General features: G+C 39.0%; 1 protein-coding gene across 3 annotated transcripts in view; it reads left to right on the top strand.

The window, feature by feature from the left end:
• The window catches only part of PATJ (PATJ crumbs cell polarity complex component), a 392,470-nt gene that overhangs the window by 278,171 nt on the left and 96,246 nt on the right, over nucleotides 1-18,053 (top strand). The gene's annotated exons all lie outside the window — the stretch shown is intronic.

Below are 18,053 nucleotides of genomic sequence, written 5' to 3'. Positions count from 1 at the left end.
ATCTTGTTTAAATTGTTTTTTTTTTTAGGCTAAGGTGGTGCTGAATTGGCTCTAGAGGCAAAGAAATAGACACTAAATGTATTCCTTTGTTTATAATATTAGTTATCTAAACTTACCCAGGGTCTAGAGCATTAGGAGAGAGTCAGTTTTAGGGAACTCTCCCTCCTTATGTGTCCTATATAATATTTGATATCTTGTTATTTAATACTTATGGAACTTTTGCTGTATACCATGTGCTGTGCTGTGTTCTACATTCATTTTCTGATCCTCATAGTGTAGGTGGCAATATTTTTCTTTTACACATGAGGAAAGCTTGCCTTGTTGTTGTTCAATCACTAAGTCATGTCCAACTCTTTGAGACGCTATGGACTGTAGCCCGCCAGCCTTCTCTGTCCAAGAGATTTCCCTGGCAAGAATACTGGACTGGTTTCTGTTTCCTTCTCTAGTGGATCTTCCCTGAGTAAGGATTAAACGCATTTCTTCTGCCTTGGCAGGCGAGTTCCTTACCACTGAGCCACCTGGGAAGCTCAGACTTGCTTAAGGACATTAATTAACTTGCCAGAGGCCAGTCACTAGTCTGCCTGGAGATTGATCTCATTTGGTCTGACTCCCAGCCTTTGCTCATAATCTACCTTCCTGTTTTGCAGCCTGGCACTTCCAAGGTTAGATTGCAAGTTCTCGAAAGACGTGTGGGCTTTTCCCCACCTCTGTTTCAAAATCTCTTATGAATCTCTAAGAATCAATCACTTGGGAGGGTCACTGTGATTTTATGATAGCTAGAATTGTTCATTTTACTTGAAAGATTTTGAAAAATCATCCATTTATCTTCTTTCAACTTTTAGAAAATATATATCAGACTGGCTTGGGGTTTGTGTCCTAGAAAATGAACTGATTCTTTCTGGAGGATGGAAAAGGACATTTAGGCAAAAGTGGAAATTATCAAGGTCCACTCTTACATAAATCCTACATGAGGCATCAGGAGCAACAGATTAGGACCATTGTTCTTGAGCGAGATGTTCCAGGGTTACACTATTCCCTTTCCAAACAATAAACTGCATCTTTGCACTGAAAGGGGATGAGGAACATCAGCAAATTTCAAACTCAACTCCTTCTTTCATTTAAAAATACTATTAACTTGTTCTTTTTGACATTGTTTTTCCATAGGTAGGTTAGGGAAACTCTTTTAAAGAAATAGGGTTTGGTAAGTGTGAGCCCCTGATTTCATCCATGGAGAAGGTGGTAAAAAGAGTGAGAACACTCCTCTCTCTTGTTGGGAGAGGCTGATAGTCCCAGAGGCTCAGTTGTAGGCTGCAAACAAAAGCCATCTATCATCTACCCTGTTCCCAAGAAGACAGCACAGGCAGAGGACATGAACGGCTGGGGGTAATTTTCAGATATTGCTTCATGCCGCATTTTAACAGGAATAAAAGCCTTCCCAAACTCGTTGACTCGTATTTATTTTTCCCTTTCCCCGTGACCTCTTTTTAGTATTCTATAATTTCTTTTTACCATTTCCAATAGAATATGCATGGTCTAGTCAATTGAGGAAAGATAGCCTGAATTTGAACAATTTCTATAGCATAAATATAAATGGCTTAGCATAAATTATTGCCTAAGACTGTGTTTAACTTGGGCTAGTTAGATCTCACCAAGTGTCAGTTTACTCATCTGAAGAATGGGAGTAATCAGGATGAGGAAACATATAGGCAATAAAGTATGTTCGATCCCCGGGTTGGGAAGATTCCCTGGAGAAGGAAATGGCAACCCACTCCAGTACTCTTGCCTTGAAAATCCCATGGACAGAGGAGCTTGGAGCAGGCTACTATCCATGGGGTCGCAAAGAGTTGGGAATGACTGAGCAACTTCACTTTCACTTCACTATGTTCCAGGCAATGGCGATATAAAAGTGAACAAAATGTACCAAAATGCCTGCATTTGTGGAGACTTGTTCATGAGTAGATGGGGGAAGGGAGATAGATAATACATAAATTAACAAATTAAATTATATCAAATTGTTGTTCTTGAGGGTAAAAATTTTATCTGGCTCAACCTCACATATTCATTATTGTCTCATTATAAAGTACAATTGACTCTTGAAAAATGTGTTGGTTAGGGGTGCCAATCTTCTGCACAGTGGAAAATCTGTGTATAGCTTATAGTTATAAGGCCCACTGTGACTGGGGTTCCTTCAGATCTGTGGCTTAGTATTTACTTGAAAAAAAAATCTGTATAAGTGGCCCCACATGGTTGAAACCAATGTAGTTAAAGGGTCGCCTGTATTAATAGCAGTTTCTCATCATTAGCCCATCATTTGGTTGTTTCTATTATGCGATGGTGCGAGCGTCCCTGTGCTGCAGCGCCATTCTAGGATGGTTGCCGGATGCGCCTTGTCAGAAAACAGTGTGTGATCTTTATGGGCCGTGACCCCTCTCACCTTAGTTTATGTCAGTTGGAAACAGTAAGATCTAACCCTCTACAGGTCGCACTGTTTGTCTCCTGTAGGAACATATGTCTCATCAATCACTGCTGGCCTTTACAGGAGAAACCGGGAGAAAAACACAGGCCTTGCTCTTAAGCAGCTTACCCTCGAGCATCAGTGAAGATAGGAGAATTTGTTATCTGGAAGATCAGACCAAGCAGAAGTGTATTAGAGAGAGAGAGAAAAAATGTTACAGGGGTTCCAAAGAGGATGGAAAACTATCTCGTTCAGGGATTAGGGATGGTTTCTTAGACTCTTGGCCTTTCAGGTGAACCTTTACAGATAAGATGATGATTGACTGCTGAGGTTGACGTGAACAGGAGAGGTTCACTTGGTGAATCAAACAGTGAGGGTGGTGGAGTTAAGAGTAAAGACTAGGCTTTTGTACAGTGGGCAATAGAAGCTGAATAGTAGAATCACAGAACTATGACTTATACTATGGATTATAGATTAATGTGTTCACAGAACTATGACTTATTCTATGGATTATAGATGAATGTGTTCATTATTTCATGCTCAGTGTTCAATAAATGTCTCATTAGCTACATAGATACACATATATACTAGGTGCTACCTGTGAGAAATTATACTCCAAAGGGCTATGAAATTGCTTCTCCAGGATTACCTGTTTTCAGAATTAGGACTAAGCCATGAGTCTTTGTATGTTCCAGTGCTTATTCCTACTCTTCAGTTCCGATTTGCTTTCATCCGTATCTCTATAGTCCCCAGACTCACAGCCAAGGAGTTTGTAATAACTTCAGTAGATATTTGATTTCTCTAAAATATATTTTAAAGGGAAAATATCTTGTTTTTAGGCCACCGATCAGATGATGGTTTGTGAAGCATAGATTCCAATTGTGAGAGACTGGAGGCAGGGTAGTGTCTGGAATCTATTTCAGAAGTCTAGGTGAGAGCCTGTTAAGACTATTTTTTAAGCCTTTTCAAAGGAACTTAAAAAAAGAAAAACCAACCAACTATTTGTACAGAGCTTTGCAATTTGTAAAACAGTCTTTTTTATTGTTAGCTTAATTTTTTTAGTATCTAGTTTTTCAAACAAGATACTAGTTTGTGATTTTATTCAATTTTATCCCCAAAATAGCCCAATGTAAGAAGTAGGGCAGGAGTTACTTTTCCCTGACTTGCAGATGAGACCCTAAGCTGCTTAGTGAAAAATCACAAAACTAGAAATTAGAAGAGCTGGGCCTCATTCTGAAGGGTCTGTTTCTCTCTGGTATTTTGACTAGAAGAGCATGAATCCCTAAAATAATTATTTTACTTTTTTGGGTATAAACCTATGTCTTTATCATGTTGGGGATATCTGTGTTAATATACTTTTGGGTGGGTAATATAACTAAGTTATTAAGAGTGCAGAGATTAGAGCCATTCTACTTAGATTCAAATCCTGATTCTACCATTTACTAGCCATGTAACTGTAGGCAAATGGCTTTGCCTCTTCGTGCCTCAGTTTCCATGTCTATAAGATGGGAGAAAGAAAATAATGGTTATTGTGAGAGTAAGGAGTTAGTAACTATAAAGTACCACGAAGAGCTATGCCAGAGTACATGGAATCACTGTCTAAGAGGGAGTTGTGTTAATGATGATGATGATATTATGCTGATTAAAGCATTCAAGGTGAGTCAGATAAGGATTAGCTGTTCTACATGAAGCATTAGGTGTAACTTGGAAAACTGAAGTGCATTTTCAACCCCCAGAATGCAATCACTGATAACAGACAGCATCTATTGAATGCTTGTGTGCCAGGCATTATTTTAAACTTGTTCACAAAAGAGTTCTGTGAAGTTAGTACCAGTATTATCCTCATTTAAAAGATGAGAAAACTGAGGCACTGCAGTGTTAAGTAAGTTGCCTAAAGAATCACCCAGTGAAGCTAGGATCCAGGCCTGTGCGCGCTGAGGCTGGAGCCAGCACTCCAAACCACTATGCAGGACTGCCCTCAGTGAGACTCAAATGGAACAAAACCAAGTCAAGGGACAGCAAGAGAGTAACACTGAGATCTGAACTTTGTTATTTTCATTTCCTTTTTGTCTAGATCTTGAACTCCAACACAGTTATGGCATAGAAATAGGTAGTTTCTGAAAATTACCTTTCACATTGGTAGATGAAGTTATACAGACTTCCAAACCAATGTTGCATAAAATAAGGAAACTAAGACTTTTCAAGAAGCTAACCTGTGCCAGGCATTTTCTTACTGGTTATTTTATTTAACCCAATGATGCACCTGTTATTAGCCCTACTCTGTGGAAAAGATACTGAGGGTAAGAGATGGCAAATTTTTTTCCTCAGGTCTCACAGCTGGAATAATATGGTTGGGACTCAAACCCAGTTCTCTTTGCCTCTAAACTCCATTTTCTTGTCACTTTATAGTTCTCTTAACCTTCCTTGGAACATCAGAAATATCACTGTGTGATCTATTTGTTCAAACAATAAATATTAATGGACTTTTCCAATGAGTCATCTGTTCACATCAGATGACCAAAAGACTGGAGCTTCAGCTTCAGCATCAGTCCTTCCAGTGGATATTCAGGGTTGATCTCCCTTAAGATTGCCTGGTTTGATCTCCTTGCTGCCCAAGGGACTTTCAGGAGTCTTCTCCAGCACCACAGTTCCAAGGCATCTACTCTTTGGTGTTCTACCTTTTTTATGGTCCAGCTCTCACAACTGTACGTGACCACTGGGAAAACCATAGCCTTGACCATATGTACCTTTGTTGGCAATGTCTCTGTTTTTCAACACATTGTCTAGGTTTGTCATAGCTTTCCTACAATCATTTTCTAATTTCTTGGCTGAAGTCACTGTCTGCAGTGATTTTGGAGCCCAAGAAGAGGAAATCTGTCACTACTGCCACCTTTCCCCTTCTATTTGCCATGCAGTAATGGGGCTGGATGCCATGATTTAGTTTAGTTTAGTTTAGTTTTTTTAATATATAGTCTTAAGCCAGCTCTTTCACTCTCCTCCTTCACCCTCATCAAGAGGCTATTTAGTTCCTCTTCACTTTCTGCCATTAAAATGGTATCATCTGCATATCTGAGGTTGTTGATGTTTCTCCCACTGATTCCAGCTTGTAACTCAGCCATCCTGTGTTTCTCATGATGTGCTTAGCGTATAGGTTAAATGGACAGGGTGACTGCGGACAGCCCTGTCGTATTCCTTTCTTGATCTTGAACCAGTCAGTTGTTCCATACAGGGTTCTAACTGTTGCTTCTTGATCCGCATACAGGTTTCTCAGGAGACAGGTAAGATGGTCTGGTATTGCTGTCCCTCTAAGAGCTTTTCACAATTTATCATCATCCATACAGTCAAAAGCTTTAGTGTAGTCGATGAAACAGAGATAGATATTTTCCTGAAATTCCCTTGCTTTCTCTATAATCCAGCAAATACTGGCAGTTTGATCTCTAGTTTCTCTTCCTTTTCTAAACCCAGCTTGGACATCTAGAAGTTCTTGGTTCACGTGATGTTGAAGCATAGCATGTAAGATTTTAAACATAACCTTACTAGCATGGGAGATGAGTGCAATTGTTTGATGGTTAGCACATTCTTTGGATCTCTAATCTTGTCTCATTCTGTAGTTTTCTTCCTTGATATAAATCTAATTTACATTTTTTTTTGTTCTTATCTGTCTCCTTCTCCATGTTGTTACAGATACTAATGGCCAGTAAAATGATTTCAAAGTTACTTCCTTACAACAAAATAATAAAAAGACAACTCAACTGAAAGATAGGTAGGATCTAAATAGACAATTTTCCATACAAATGGCCAATAAGCACATAAAAAGATGATCAACCTCATTAACCATTAGAGAAATGCACATCAAAAACCACAATGATATACCACTTCATACCTGCCCTAGGAGACAATAAATAAATACATAGATAATACAAGTGCTGCCAAGAATTTGGAGAAGTTAGAACTCTCCTATATTGCTTGTAGAGATGTAAAATGACACAGCCAGTTTGGAAAATGGTTTGCAGTTCCTCAAAATATTAAACAGAATTACCATGTGACCCATCATTTTTACTCCTAAGTATATACCTAAGAGAAATGAAAATATATAACATGCAAAAAAACTTGTACACAAATGTTTACAGCAGTATTATTAATAGTAGCCTCAAAATGGACACAACCCAAGTGTCCACCGGCTGCAAGCGTGCGTGCTAAGTCACTGCAGTCACGTCCAACTCTTTGCAACCCTGTGGACTGTAGCCCACCAGGTTCCTCTGTCCATGGGATTTCTTTGGAGTGGGTTGTCATACCCTCCTCCAGGGGATCTTCCCGACCCAGGTATCGAACACAGACTCTTACGTCTCCTGCATCGGCAGGCAGGGTCTCTACCACTAGTTCCACCTGGGAAGGCCTGGTATACTCACACAATGGATGCCGTTATTTAACAGTGAAAGATAAAGAGGTACTGATACATAATGCTACAATAATAAAAATCTATAGAGACAGAAAGTAAATTAGTGGTTGCCTATGTCTGAAGGATGGGTAATGATCCTAATGGGTACAGGGATTCTTTCAGAGATTATGAAATGCTCTAAACTTCAATTGTGATGACATTTGTACAATTCTGAATGGTAAAACCATTGTACTGTACACTGTAGATGGATAAATTTTATGATATTTTAATTATGTCTCATTAAAGATGTTTTTAAAATTATAGGAGGAAGAAGAAAGGGGGGAGACAGAAGATAGACGTTCCACAAACTAAAATCAAATCAGAAATTAAAAAAAAAATTATTTATTGGGCTGCTCCAGGTCTCAGTTGCAGCACACAGGATCTTTGGTTTTTGTTGTGGCATTTAGGGTGTATTTAGTTGTGACATGTGGGATCTTCATTGCAACATGCAAAATCTTAATTGTGGCTTGTGGGATCTAGTTCCCTGACCAGACTGAACCCAGGCCACCTGCATTGGGAGCTTGGAGTTTTAGCCACTGGACCACCAGAGAAGTCCCTCAAATCAGAAATATTATTCTAAGCAAGCTCTAGACTGGAAATTCTGTAATTCTGTTAAATAACTGTGATATGATCCCATGCAAGGAGCTTTTCATGTATAATCTCACCACCTTTCGGAACTTTTTGCAAGTGTTTAATAATCTGCACCCTAACAGAAGAAGCTTGACTTCTTTGTCCATCAGAATTAAAGCCTGAGTTTATTTTCATACATTCTTGTGTTTGGCCCATTGCTGCACTCTGTGCTGGTTCCTGGGAAGATACTACTGAAGGTAAACAGACGCAGTCTCTCTTCTTGTGATGCTTACCGTCTTCTTAGGACAGTGACATCATGTAATGTTACAACTAGATTGAAATCTAAACATTGATCAAAGCCAAGAACAAGAGGTGTTTCGTGCTAAGAGAGCATATTACAGGGGGATTTGACCTTCCTGGGGAGGTCTCTCCCAGGGAAAACTGAACTGAGATCTAAAGGAGAAGCTGGTGCTCCCTGACAGTGGGAGAAAGAAGAAACAAAGGAGGGAGCTAGGCAACCTTAGAGCCACAGTGGGTCTGGAAAACTGACATTCTGAACATTCACGGTTGCCAGAACTGGTGAGGTAGGAACAAAACTGGAGCGGATAACAAGAACCAGGCCCCACTGATGAGATGGTCTCTCCGCTTACAGCAGTGGGAAGCCGTGGGGGGTTTTGGAGGTGACTAAACTGTAGTTGAACTGTAGTGAGTGATCAGATTGGACAGCGGCCAGCATGGATGCTGATGCGCTGGCTGGGAGTTTACTGCAGCAAAGGCAGTGGCAGTCTGGGAGAGATGGCGGCGGCAGGATAGAGTCTCATATTCTGTCTTTGCAAAAATTATAATAAAATAAACAGCAAGGTAATATGTGTGTTTACCAGGTATATTCCGCAGAGTTCCCAGTCAGAGAATTTGCCTCTTTTGCTCCCAGTATGCAAACCTACTGCTGTACGTGTGCTTTAAAGCTTTCCTCTGAATGCAGGTTTAAAGCTATTAAAATGGCAATTGTTACACCATCTGGGTCTTGAGAACAAGCATCATCCCAGGGCTTGGCCAGCAGCCCATGATAACCCAGCTAGGAAATGCCCCCAGCAGATGTGCCTGGCATTCCTGCCTCGTTTTATGACAGTGCTTAGCAACACTGCAGTCTGCGGGTCAAGTGGTCCCTGTCCTTACAGACCTGGTTCATGTCCAGCAGCATCAAGAACACTTAGACTGTTCAGAATTTTTTAAAATGTCTAGATTTTTTTTCAAACTGTCTGTAGTGTTTGTCTTTACTATTGTCTTTCATTATGAAATGTAATTTCTGATCCTTAGAACAAGAATAGAAGACTGAGAGGAGTATTGCAATCAACTCAAAGTGCATTCAAACTATAGTTTCTCTGTGGAGATTTTAGAATTTACAGGGTGGCAAGATGCCTGGGGAAGTATGAATTGTTTCTGAATTAACTATCATTAACCTAAATGGGCTGTGACATGGAAATTCACACTGCAGCTGACAGTACATTTTACCATTTCAAGTCCCCACCAGCCAGAATAGCAGCATCTTAGGAACACTTTTTACGCTTTACCTTGATGCACGTGATCTGTATAAAATTTTCAAACATGCTTATTGAAAAATCAGTGTTGAGTGTTATAAATAATACCCATATCCTCAAAAGGCCTGATTGTACTTGCTTTTGCAGATTAAAAAGACTGACAAATATAAATCATGGGCCCTGATATCTGAACAAACATGAACTTCCCCACCAGCCTTCACTAGCTCTGACCTAGAAAGTGACTTATTCTGTCTTCACTGAAAAATGGGGGTGTGGGGGGAGGAGGCTAGTCATTTTGTCCTATGAAGATCAAGTGTGACTTTGTATGTGAAATCCTTCATAATGCTTGGCATGCAGAAAGGCTCAGTAAATGTAGCTATTGTTAACACCAGATTTTGTTTATATAAAATCTAGGTGTGTTAGAACCCTCATTTTTCATACACATTTCCTGAGAATCTGTGAAGTGTCAAACTCTAGGAATGTAAAGATAAGATATCGCTCATCCAGGAGTTCACCACCTTAGGTCTACTGCAAAGGTTACAAGCTGCTTGTCAGGATATATTTACATTAAAGATCTTTGTTTCTATTTTCTACTGAAAATGGACCAGCATTCCAAGCTGCCCTTTTCATCAGTTATTCACTTTGAGTTTATTTCAGTCCCTACCTTCCCACCATTCTCTAACCCTAGCCTGCTTCCCATCACCTGTAAGTACCTGAGTACCTACATCATCCCCATCACCTGTGAGTACCTGAGGCTGCATCCCAGGTCTACAAGCTGTGGTCAGGCATGTGGGCCTGGTAAAAAGTGAAAGCTGAGAAATAGGCAGGAGCTGTTGGTGGAGAGCCTTGTGGACTAGGAGAAAGGACTTAATACCTTTGAGATATTTTTTAAAGGGAGATTATAATGATGAGATTAGCCTATTGATAAGATCATTTTGAGCTTATGTGCAAAGAATCTGATAGAAAATGTCAAAACTGAAGACAAAGAGTTAAAAAGCTATTAGAGTGAAATGAGATGAAAGTCGATAGTGACCTAAATTAGTCGATCTGTTCGTGAGTGCTGATTTTCAGTAAATACAGGAGTTAGAATTGATAGGACTTAATGATTGTGTGCGGAGAAGGCAGTGGCACCCCCCTCCAGAACTCTTGCCTGGAAAATCCCATGGACAGAGGAGCCTGGTGGGCTGCAGTCCATGGGGTCGCTAAGAGTTGGACACAACTAAGCAACTTCCCTTTCAATTTTCACTTTCATGCATTGGAGAAGGAAATGGCAACCCACTCCAGTGTTCTTGCCTGGAGAATCCCAGGCACAGGGGAGTCTAGTGAGCTGCCATCTATGGGGTCGCACAGAATTGGACATAACTGAAGTGACTTAGCAGCAGCAGCAGCAGCAGCAGCAATGATTGTGTGAATGTCAAAATTGAAGAAGAGGAGTTTTGCAAGGACTCTCATATTACAACATGGGTAGCCAACTGGCTGGTTGGTTGATGCCATTCACCGAGAAAAGAAAGAGAAGAGGAAGGGAATTCCCTGGTGGCCCAGTGGGTTAGGATTCGGCACTTTCATTGTTATGGCCCCAGGTTCAATCCCTGGTCTCGGAACTAAGATCCTACATGCTGTGCAGAGTGGCCATATAAATAAGGTGAAAAAAGAAGAGGAGGAGAAGCAGATTTGCAGGGAAAGATGATTTGTTCTATCTTGTCTACTGAGTTTTAAGTCTCTTTGTAAGACAGAAAACTGTTATTTAATAACTATTTATTAGTACCTGTCCCTGTAATAGACACTTGAAAAGATTATCTCATTTATCCCAACAAGAGCAGTAGTAGTAATAATAATATGACCCATTTTTGCTGAGCACTTATCATTTGTTAGGAATGAACACAGTGTATTATCTCCATCCTCCCCACAATAAAGCATCATTACCTCCATTTTGCAGACCAGGGACCTAAGTATCTGAGATGCTGAGTCACTTGCTCAAAGGCTTAGGGGCAGAAAGTGCCACAGTAAGGATTCAAAGCAGTATGTGTTTGACTCATGGGCCTGACTCATGCTACACTGCCTCTCTAAGAGGTATCTGGTATCAACCCATGAAGAAGCTGAAGTTTAGAGAAGTCTTATTTGTCATAGAGCATATAATCTAACTAAAACACTAGGATCTGACCACAGTCAGACTCCAAAGTCCAAGCTTTCTTCTTTATCCAGATAATACTAAAGAATTTTTAATTAGGCCCACATGGATCTGTGAGAGTGTTTACTGGGCAGTGGGAAATATGAAAAATAATAACCACATGGAGAGTTCTTCATAAAGCTAAATTCATTTGATTTAAAGGACTGTCCTTTAAAACTGTGTTCTAGCTAACTTTTTAGTGTAAAAATGGCTCTTCCCACAGGACATTATGGTGGTAATATCTGGTGGCAGTCGTGGGGAAAGGAACTGACTAAGTTGAACCCTCTTAAATTGCTGATATTTGACCATTTTTTGACTCATAAAATAGCAAATTTATATGCTCCAACCTAATATTTCTATGCTCTCAATTACTTGCCCCCCACAGAAGGTAACTCTGTAACCCCAAAATTCTTTTGAAAAATTTCTGGTCTGTGAAATCCCAAAATCTAAGAAAAAAATCTACTTTGCTTCATATCGTGTCCTTGAAATCAGGAATACTCTGCAAATGATTCAATGGAAGCAGACAAAGACAGAGATTAGTAAAAGCTGGCTGCAGTTTTATTTTTTATTTTATTTTTATTTTTATTTTTTTTTTAAATTTATTTATTTATTTTTAATTTTTACTTTACAATTCTGTATTGGTTTTGGCATAGATTGACATGAATCCACCACAGGTGTACATGCGTTCCCAAACATGAACCCCCCTCACACCCTCTCCCTCTCCCTCTGAGTCCAAAAGTCCGCTATACACATCTGTGTCTTTTTTGCTGTCCTGCATACAGGGTCATCATTGCCATCTTCCTAAATTCCATATATATGTGTTAGTATACTGTATTGGTGTTTTTCTTTCTGGCTCACTTCACTCTGTATAATTGGCTCCAGTTTCATCCATCTCATCAGAACTGATTCAAATGTATTCTTTTTAATGGCTGAGTAATACTCCATTGTGTATATGTACCACAGCTTTCTTATCCATTCATCTACTGATGGACATCTAGGTTGTTTCCATGTCCTGGCTATTATAAACAGTGCTGCGATGAACGTTGGGGTACATGTGTTTCTTTCAATTCTGGTTTCCTCTGTGTGTATGCCCAACAGTGGGATTGCTGGGTCATAAGGCATTTCTATTTGCAATTTTTTAAGGAATCTCCACACTGTTCTCCATAGTGGCTGTACTAGTTTGCATTCCCACCAACAGTGTAGGAGGGTTCCCTGCTCTCCACACCCTCTCCAGCATTTATTGCTTGCAGATTTTTGGATCGCAGACATTCTGACTGGTGTGAAGTGGTACCTCATTGTGGTTTTGATTTGCATTTCTCTAATAATGAGTGATGTTGAGCATCTTTTCATGTGTTTGTTAGCCATCCGTATGTCTTCTTTGGAGAAATGTCTATTTAGTTCTTTGGCCCATTTTTTTATTGGGTCGTTTATTTTTCTGGAATTGAGCTGCAGGAGTTGCTTGTATATTTTTGAGATTAGTTGTTTGTCAGTTGCTTCATTTGCTATTATTTTCTCCCATTCGGAAGGCTGTCTTTTCAGTTTGCTTATGTTTTCCTTTGTTGTGCAGAAGCTTTTAATTTTAATTAGATCCCATTTGTTTATTTTTGCTTTTATTTCCAGAATTCTGGGAGGTGGATCGTAGAAGATCCTGCTGTGGTTTATGTCAGAGAGTGTTTTGCCTATGTTCTCCTCTAACAGTTTTATAGTTTCTGGTCTTACATTTAGATCTTTAATCCATTTTGAGTTTATCTTTGTGTGCGGTGTTAGAAAGTGATCTAGCTTCATTCTTTTACAAGTGGTTGACCAGTTTTCCCAGCACCACTTGTTAAAGAGATTGTCTTTACTCCATTGTATATTCTTGCCTCCTTTGTCAAAGATAAGGTGTCCATATGTATGTGGATTTATCTCTGGGCTTTCTATTTTGTTCCATTGATCTATATGTCTGTCTTTGTGCCAATACCAAACTGTCTTGATGACTGTGGCTTTGTAGTAGAGCCTGAAGTCAGGCAAATTGATTCCTCCAGTTCCATCCTTCTTTCTCAAGATTGCTTTGGCTATTCGTGGTTTTTTGTATTTCCATACAAATCTTGAAATTATTTGTTCTAGTTCTGTGAAAAATATCGCCGGTATCTTGATAGGGATTGCATTGAATTTGTAAATTGCTTTGGGTAATATACTCATTTTCACTATATTGATTCTTCCGATCCATGAGCATGGTATATTTCTCCATCTATTAGTGTCCTCTTTGATTTCTTTCATCAGTGTTTTATAGTTTTCTGTATATAGGTCTTTAGTTTCTTTAGGTAGGTATATTCCTAAGTATTTTATTCTTTTTGTTGCAATGGTGAATGGAATTGTTTCCTTAATTTCTTCTTCTACTTTCTCATTATTAGTGTATACGAATGCAAGGGATTTCTGTGTGTTGATTTTATATCCTGCAACTTTACTATATTCATTAATTAGCTCTAGTAATTTTCTGGTAGAGTCTTTAGGGTTTTCTATGTAGAGGATCATGTCATCTGCAAACAGTGAGAGTTTTACTTCTTCTTTTCCAATTTGGATTCCTTTTATTTCTTTTTCTGCTCTGATTGCTGTGGCTAAAACTCCCAGAACTATGTTGAATAGTAGTGGTGAAAGTGGGCACCCTTGTCTTGTTCCTGACTTAAGGGGAAATGCTTTCAATTTTTCACCATTAAGGATAATGTTTGCTGTGGGTTTGTCATATATAGCTTTTATTATATTGAGGTATGTTCCTTCTATTCCTGCTTTCTGGAGAGTTTTTATCATAAATGGATGTTGAATTTTGTCAAAGGCCTTCTCTGCATCTATTGAGATAATCATATGGTTTTTATTTTTCAATTTGTTAATGTGGTGAATTACATTGATTGATTTGCGGATGTTGAAGAATCCTTTTATCCCTGGGATAAAGCCCACTTGGTCATGGTGTACGATCTTTTTAATGTGTTGTTGGATTCTGATTGCTAGAATTTTGTTGAGGATTTTTGCATCTATGTTCATCAGTGATATTGGCCTGTAGTTTTCCTTTTTTGTAGTATCTTTGTCAGGTTTTGGTATTAGGGTGATGGTGGCCTCATAGAATGAGTTTGGAAGTTTACCTTCCTCTGCAATTTTCTGGAAGAGTTTGAGTAGGATAGGTGTTAGCTCTTCTCGAAATTTTTGGTAGAATTCAGCTGTGAAGCCGTCTGGACCTGGGCTTTTGTTAGCTGGAAGATTTCTGATTACAGTTTCAATTTCCGTGCTTGTGATGGGTCTGTTAAGATTGTCTATTTCTTCCTGGTTTAGTTTTGGAAAATTGTATTTTTCTAAGAATTTGTCCATTTCTTCCAGGTTGTCCATTTTATTAGCATATAATTGCTGATAGTAGTCTCTTATGATCCTTTGTATTTCTGTGTTGTCTGTTGTGATCTCTCCATTTTCATTTCTAATTTTATTGATTTGATTTTTCTCTCTTTGCTTCTTGATGAGTCTGGCTAATGGTCTGTCAATTTTATTTATCCTTTCAAAGAACCAGCTTTTGGCTTTGTTGATTTTTGCTATGGTCTCTTTTGTTTCTTTTGCATTTATTTCTGCCCTAATTTTTAAGATTTCTTTCCTTCTGCTAACTCTGGGGTTCTCTAATTCTTCCTTTTCTAGTTGCTTTAGGTGTAGAGTTAGGTTATTTATTTGACTTTTTTCTTGTTTCTTGAGGTATGCCTGTATTGCTATGAACTTTCCTCTTAGCACTGCTTTTATAGTGTCCCACAGGTTTTGGGTTGTTGTGTTTTCATTTTCATTCGTTTCTATGCATATTTTGATTTCTTTTTTGATTTCTTCTGTGATTTGTTGGTTATTCAGAAGCGTGTTGTTCAGCCTCCATATGTTGGAATTTTTAATAGGTTTCCTCCTGTAATTGAGATCTAATCTTAGTGCATTATGGTCAGAAAAGATGCTTGGAATGATTTCGATTTTTTTGAATTTATCAAGGTTATATTTATGGCCCAGGATGTGATCTATCCTCGAGAAGGTTCCATGAGCACTTGAGAAAAAGGTGAAATTCATTGTTTTGGGGTGAAATGTCCTATAGATATCAATTAGGTCTAACTGGTCTAATGTATCATTTAAAGTTTGCGTTTCTTTGTTAATTTTCTGTTTAGTTGATCTGTCCATATGTGTGAGTGGGGTATTAAAGTCTCCCACTATTATTGTGTTGTTAATTTCCCCTTTCATGCTTGTTAGCATTTGTCCTACATATTGCGGTGCTCCTATATTGGGTGCATATATATTTATAATTGTTATATCTTCTTCTTGGATTGATCCTTTGATCATTATGTAGTGGCCTTCTTTGTCTCTTTTCACAGCCTTTGTTTTAAAGTCTATTTTATCGGATATGAGTATTGCCACTCCTGCTTTCTTTTGGTCTCTATTTGCATGGAATATCTTTTTCCAACCCTTCACTTTCAGTCTGTATGTGTCCCTTGTTTTGAGGTGGGTCTCTTGTAAGCAGCATATAGAGGGTTCTTGTTTTTGTATCCAATCGGCCAGTCTTTGCCTTTTGGTTGGGGCATCAATCCATTTACGTTTAAGGTAATTATTGATAAGTATGATCCCGTTGCCATTTGTTTTATTATTTTGGGTTCGGGTTTATACTCCCTTTTTGTGTTTCCTGTCTAGAGAATATCCTTTAGAATTTGTTGGAGAGCTGGTTTGGTGGTGCTGAATTCTCTCAGCTTTTGCTTGTCTGTAAAGCTTTTGATTTCTCCTTCGTATTTGAATGAGATCCTTGCTGGGTATAGTAATCTGGGCTGTAGGTTATTTTCTTTCATCACTTTAAGTATGTCTTGCCATTCCCTCCTGGCCTGAAGAGTTTCTATTGAGAGATCAGCTGTTATCCTTATGGGAATCCCCTTGTGTGTTATTTGTTGTTTTTCCCTTGCTGCTTTTAATAGTTGTTCTTTGTGTTTGATCTTTGTTAATTTGATTAATATGTGTCTTGGGGTGTTTCGCCTTGGGTTTATCCTATTTGGGACTCTCTGGGTTTCTTGGACTTGGGTGATTATTTCCTTCCCCATTTTAGGGAAGTTTTCAACTATTATCTCCTCAAGGATTTTCTCATGGTCTTTCTTTTTGTCTTCTTCTTCTGGGACTCCTATAATTCGAATGTTGGATCGTTTCATATTGTCCTGGAGGTCTCTGAGATTGTCCTCATTTCTTTTAATTCGTTTTTCTTTTTTCCTCTCTGATTCATTTATTTCTACCATTCTGTCTTCTATTTCACTAATCCTATCTTCTGCCTCCGTTATTCTATTATTTGTTGCCTCCAGAGTGTTTCTGATCTCATTTATTGCATTATTCATTGTATATTGACTCTTTTTTATTTCTTCTAGGTCCTTATTGAACCTTTCTTGCATCTTCTCAATCCTTGTCTCTAGGGTATTTATCTGTGATTCCATTTTGACTTCAAGATTTTGGATCATTTTCACTATCAATATTCGGAATTCTTTCTCAGGTAGATTCCCTATCTCTTCCTCTTTTGTCTGGTTTGGTGGGCATTTCTCCTGCTCCTTTACCTGTTGGGTATTCCTCTGTCTCTTCATCTTGGTTATATTGCTGCGTTTGGAATGGCCTTTTTATATTCTGGTAATTTGTGGAGTTCTCTTTATTGTGGAGCTTCCTCACTGTGGGTGGGGTTGTATCAGTGGCTTGTCCAGGTTTCCTGGTTAGGGAAGCTTGTGTTGGAGGTCTGGTGGGTGGAGCTGGGTTTCTTCTCTCTGGAGTGCAGTGGAGTGACCAGTAATGGGTTATGAGACGTCTAAAGTTTTGGAGTAACTTTGAACTGCCTGTATATTGAAGCTCAGGGGTGTGTTCCTGTGTTGCTGGAGAATTTGTGTGATATGTCTTGCTCTGGAACTTGTTGGCCCTTGGGTGGAGCTTTGTTTCAGTGTAGGTTTGGAGGCATTTGATGAGCTCCTATTGCTTAATGTTCCCTGAATTCAGGAGTTCTCTGATGTTCTCAAGCTTTGGACTTAAGCCTCCTGCTTCTGGTTTTCGGTTTTATTTTTACAGTGGTCTCTAGACTTCTCCATCTATACAGCACCAATGATATAGTATCTAGGCTAAAGATGAAAGGTTTCTCCACATTGAGGGGCACCCAGAGAGGTTCACTGGGTTACATGGAGAAGAGAAGAGGGAGGGGGTAGTTAGAGGTGACTGGAATGAGATGCGGTGAGATCAAAAGAGGAGAGAGCAAGCTAGTCAATAGTCACTTCCTTATGTGCGCTCCTTAGTCTGGACCTCTCAGCGGTATTTACGGAGTTATACAGGGAAGAGGAGAGAGAGGAAGTAGACAGAGGTTGCCAGGAGGGTAAGAGAGAGGAATGAAAAGGAGAGAGACAGGTCCAGCCAGTAATCAGTTCCTTAGGTGCTCTCCACCATCTAGAACACACAGAGAATCACAGAGTTGGATATAGAAGAGATGGGGGGGGGCGGAGAGATAGAGGCCACCTGGTGGAGAAAAAGGAGAGTCCAAAAGGAGGAGAGAGTGGTCAAGCCAGTAATCTCTCTGTCAGGTAAGATTGGGTTATGAAATGTACAAGATTGACAACAAAAACCGAAAAGCAAAGATTAAAAACCTAGAGTAGAGGTTAGATTTTCAAAAATACAATGTTAAAGAGACGAAGCAGAAGGAAGAAAGAAAAAAAAAGAGAAAAGATTAAAAATAATAATAATAATATTAAGAAAAAGAAATAAGGAAAAAAAAATAAGGAAAAAAATATATATAAGAAAAAAAAAAAAACAACCCAAGATTAAAAATGAAATACCAACAACAACCACGCGAAGACTATATATGGTGTTTGCTTTAAAAAAGTAGAGTCTTTTTTTTTTTTT

Source organism: Oryx dammah, unplaced genomic scaffold (genome assembly GCF_014754425.2).
Source record: "Oryx dammah isolate SB20612 unplaced genomic scaffold, SCBI_Odam_1.1 HiC_scaffold_28, whole genome shotgun sequence".
Lineage (NCBI taxonomy): Eukaryota > Metazoa > Chordata > Mammalia > Artiodactyla > Bovidae > Oryx > Oryx dammah.
Note: the sequence above shows the minus strand (reverse complement) of the source record. Positions and strands in the feature narration are given on the sequence as shown.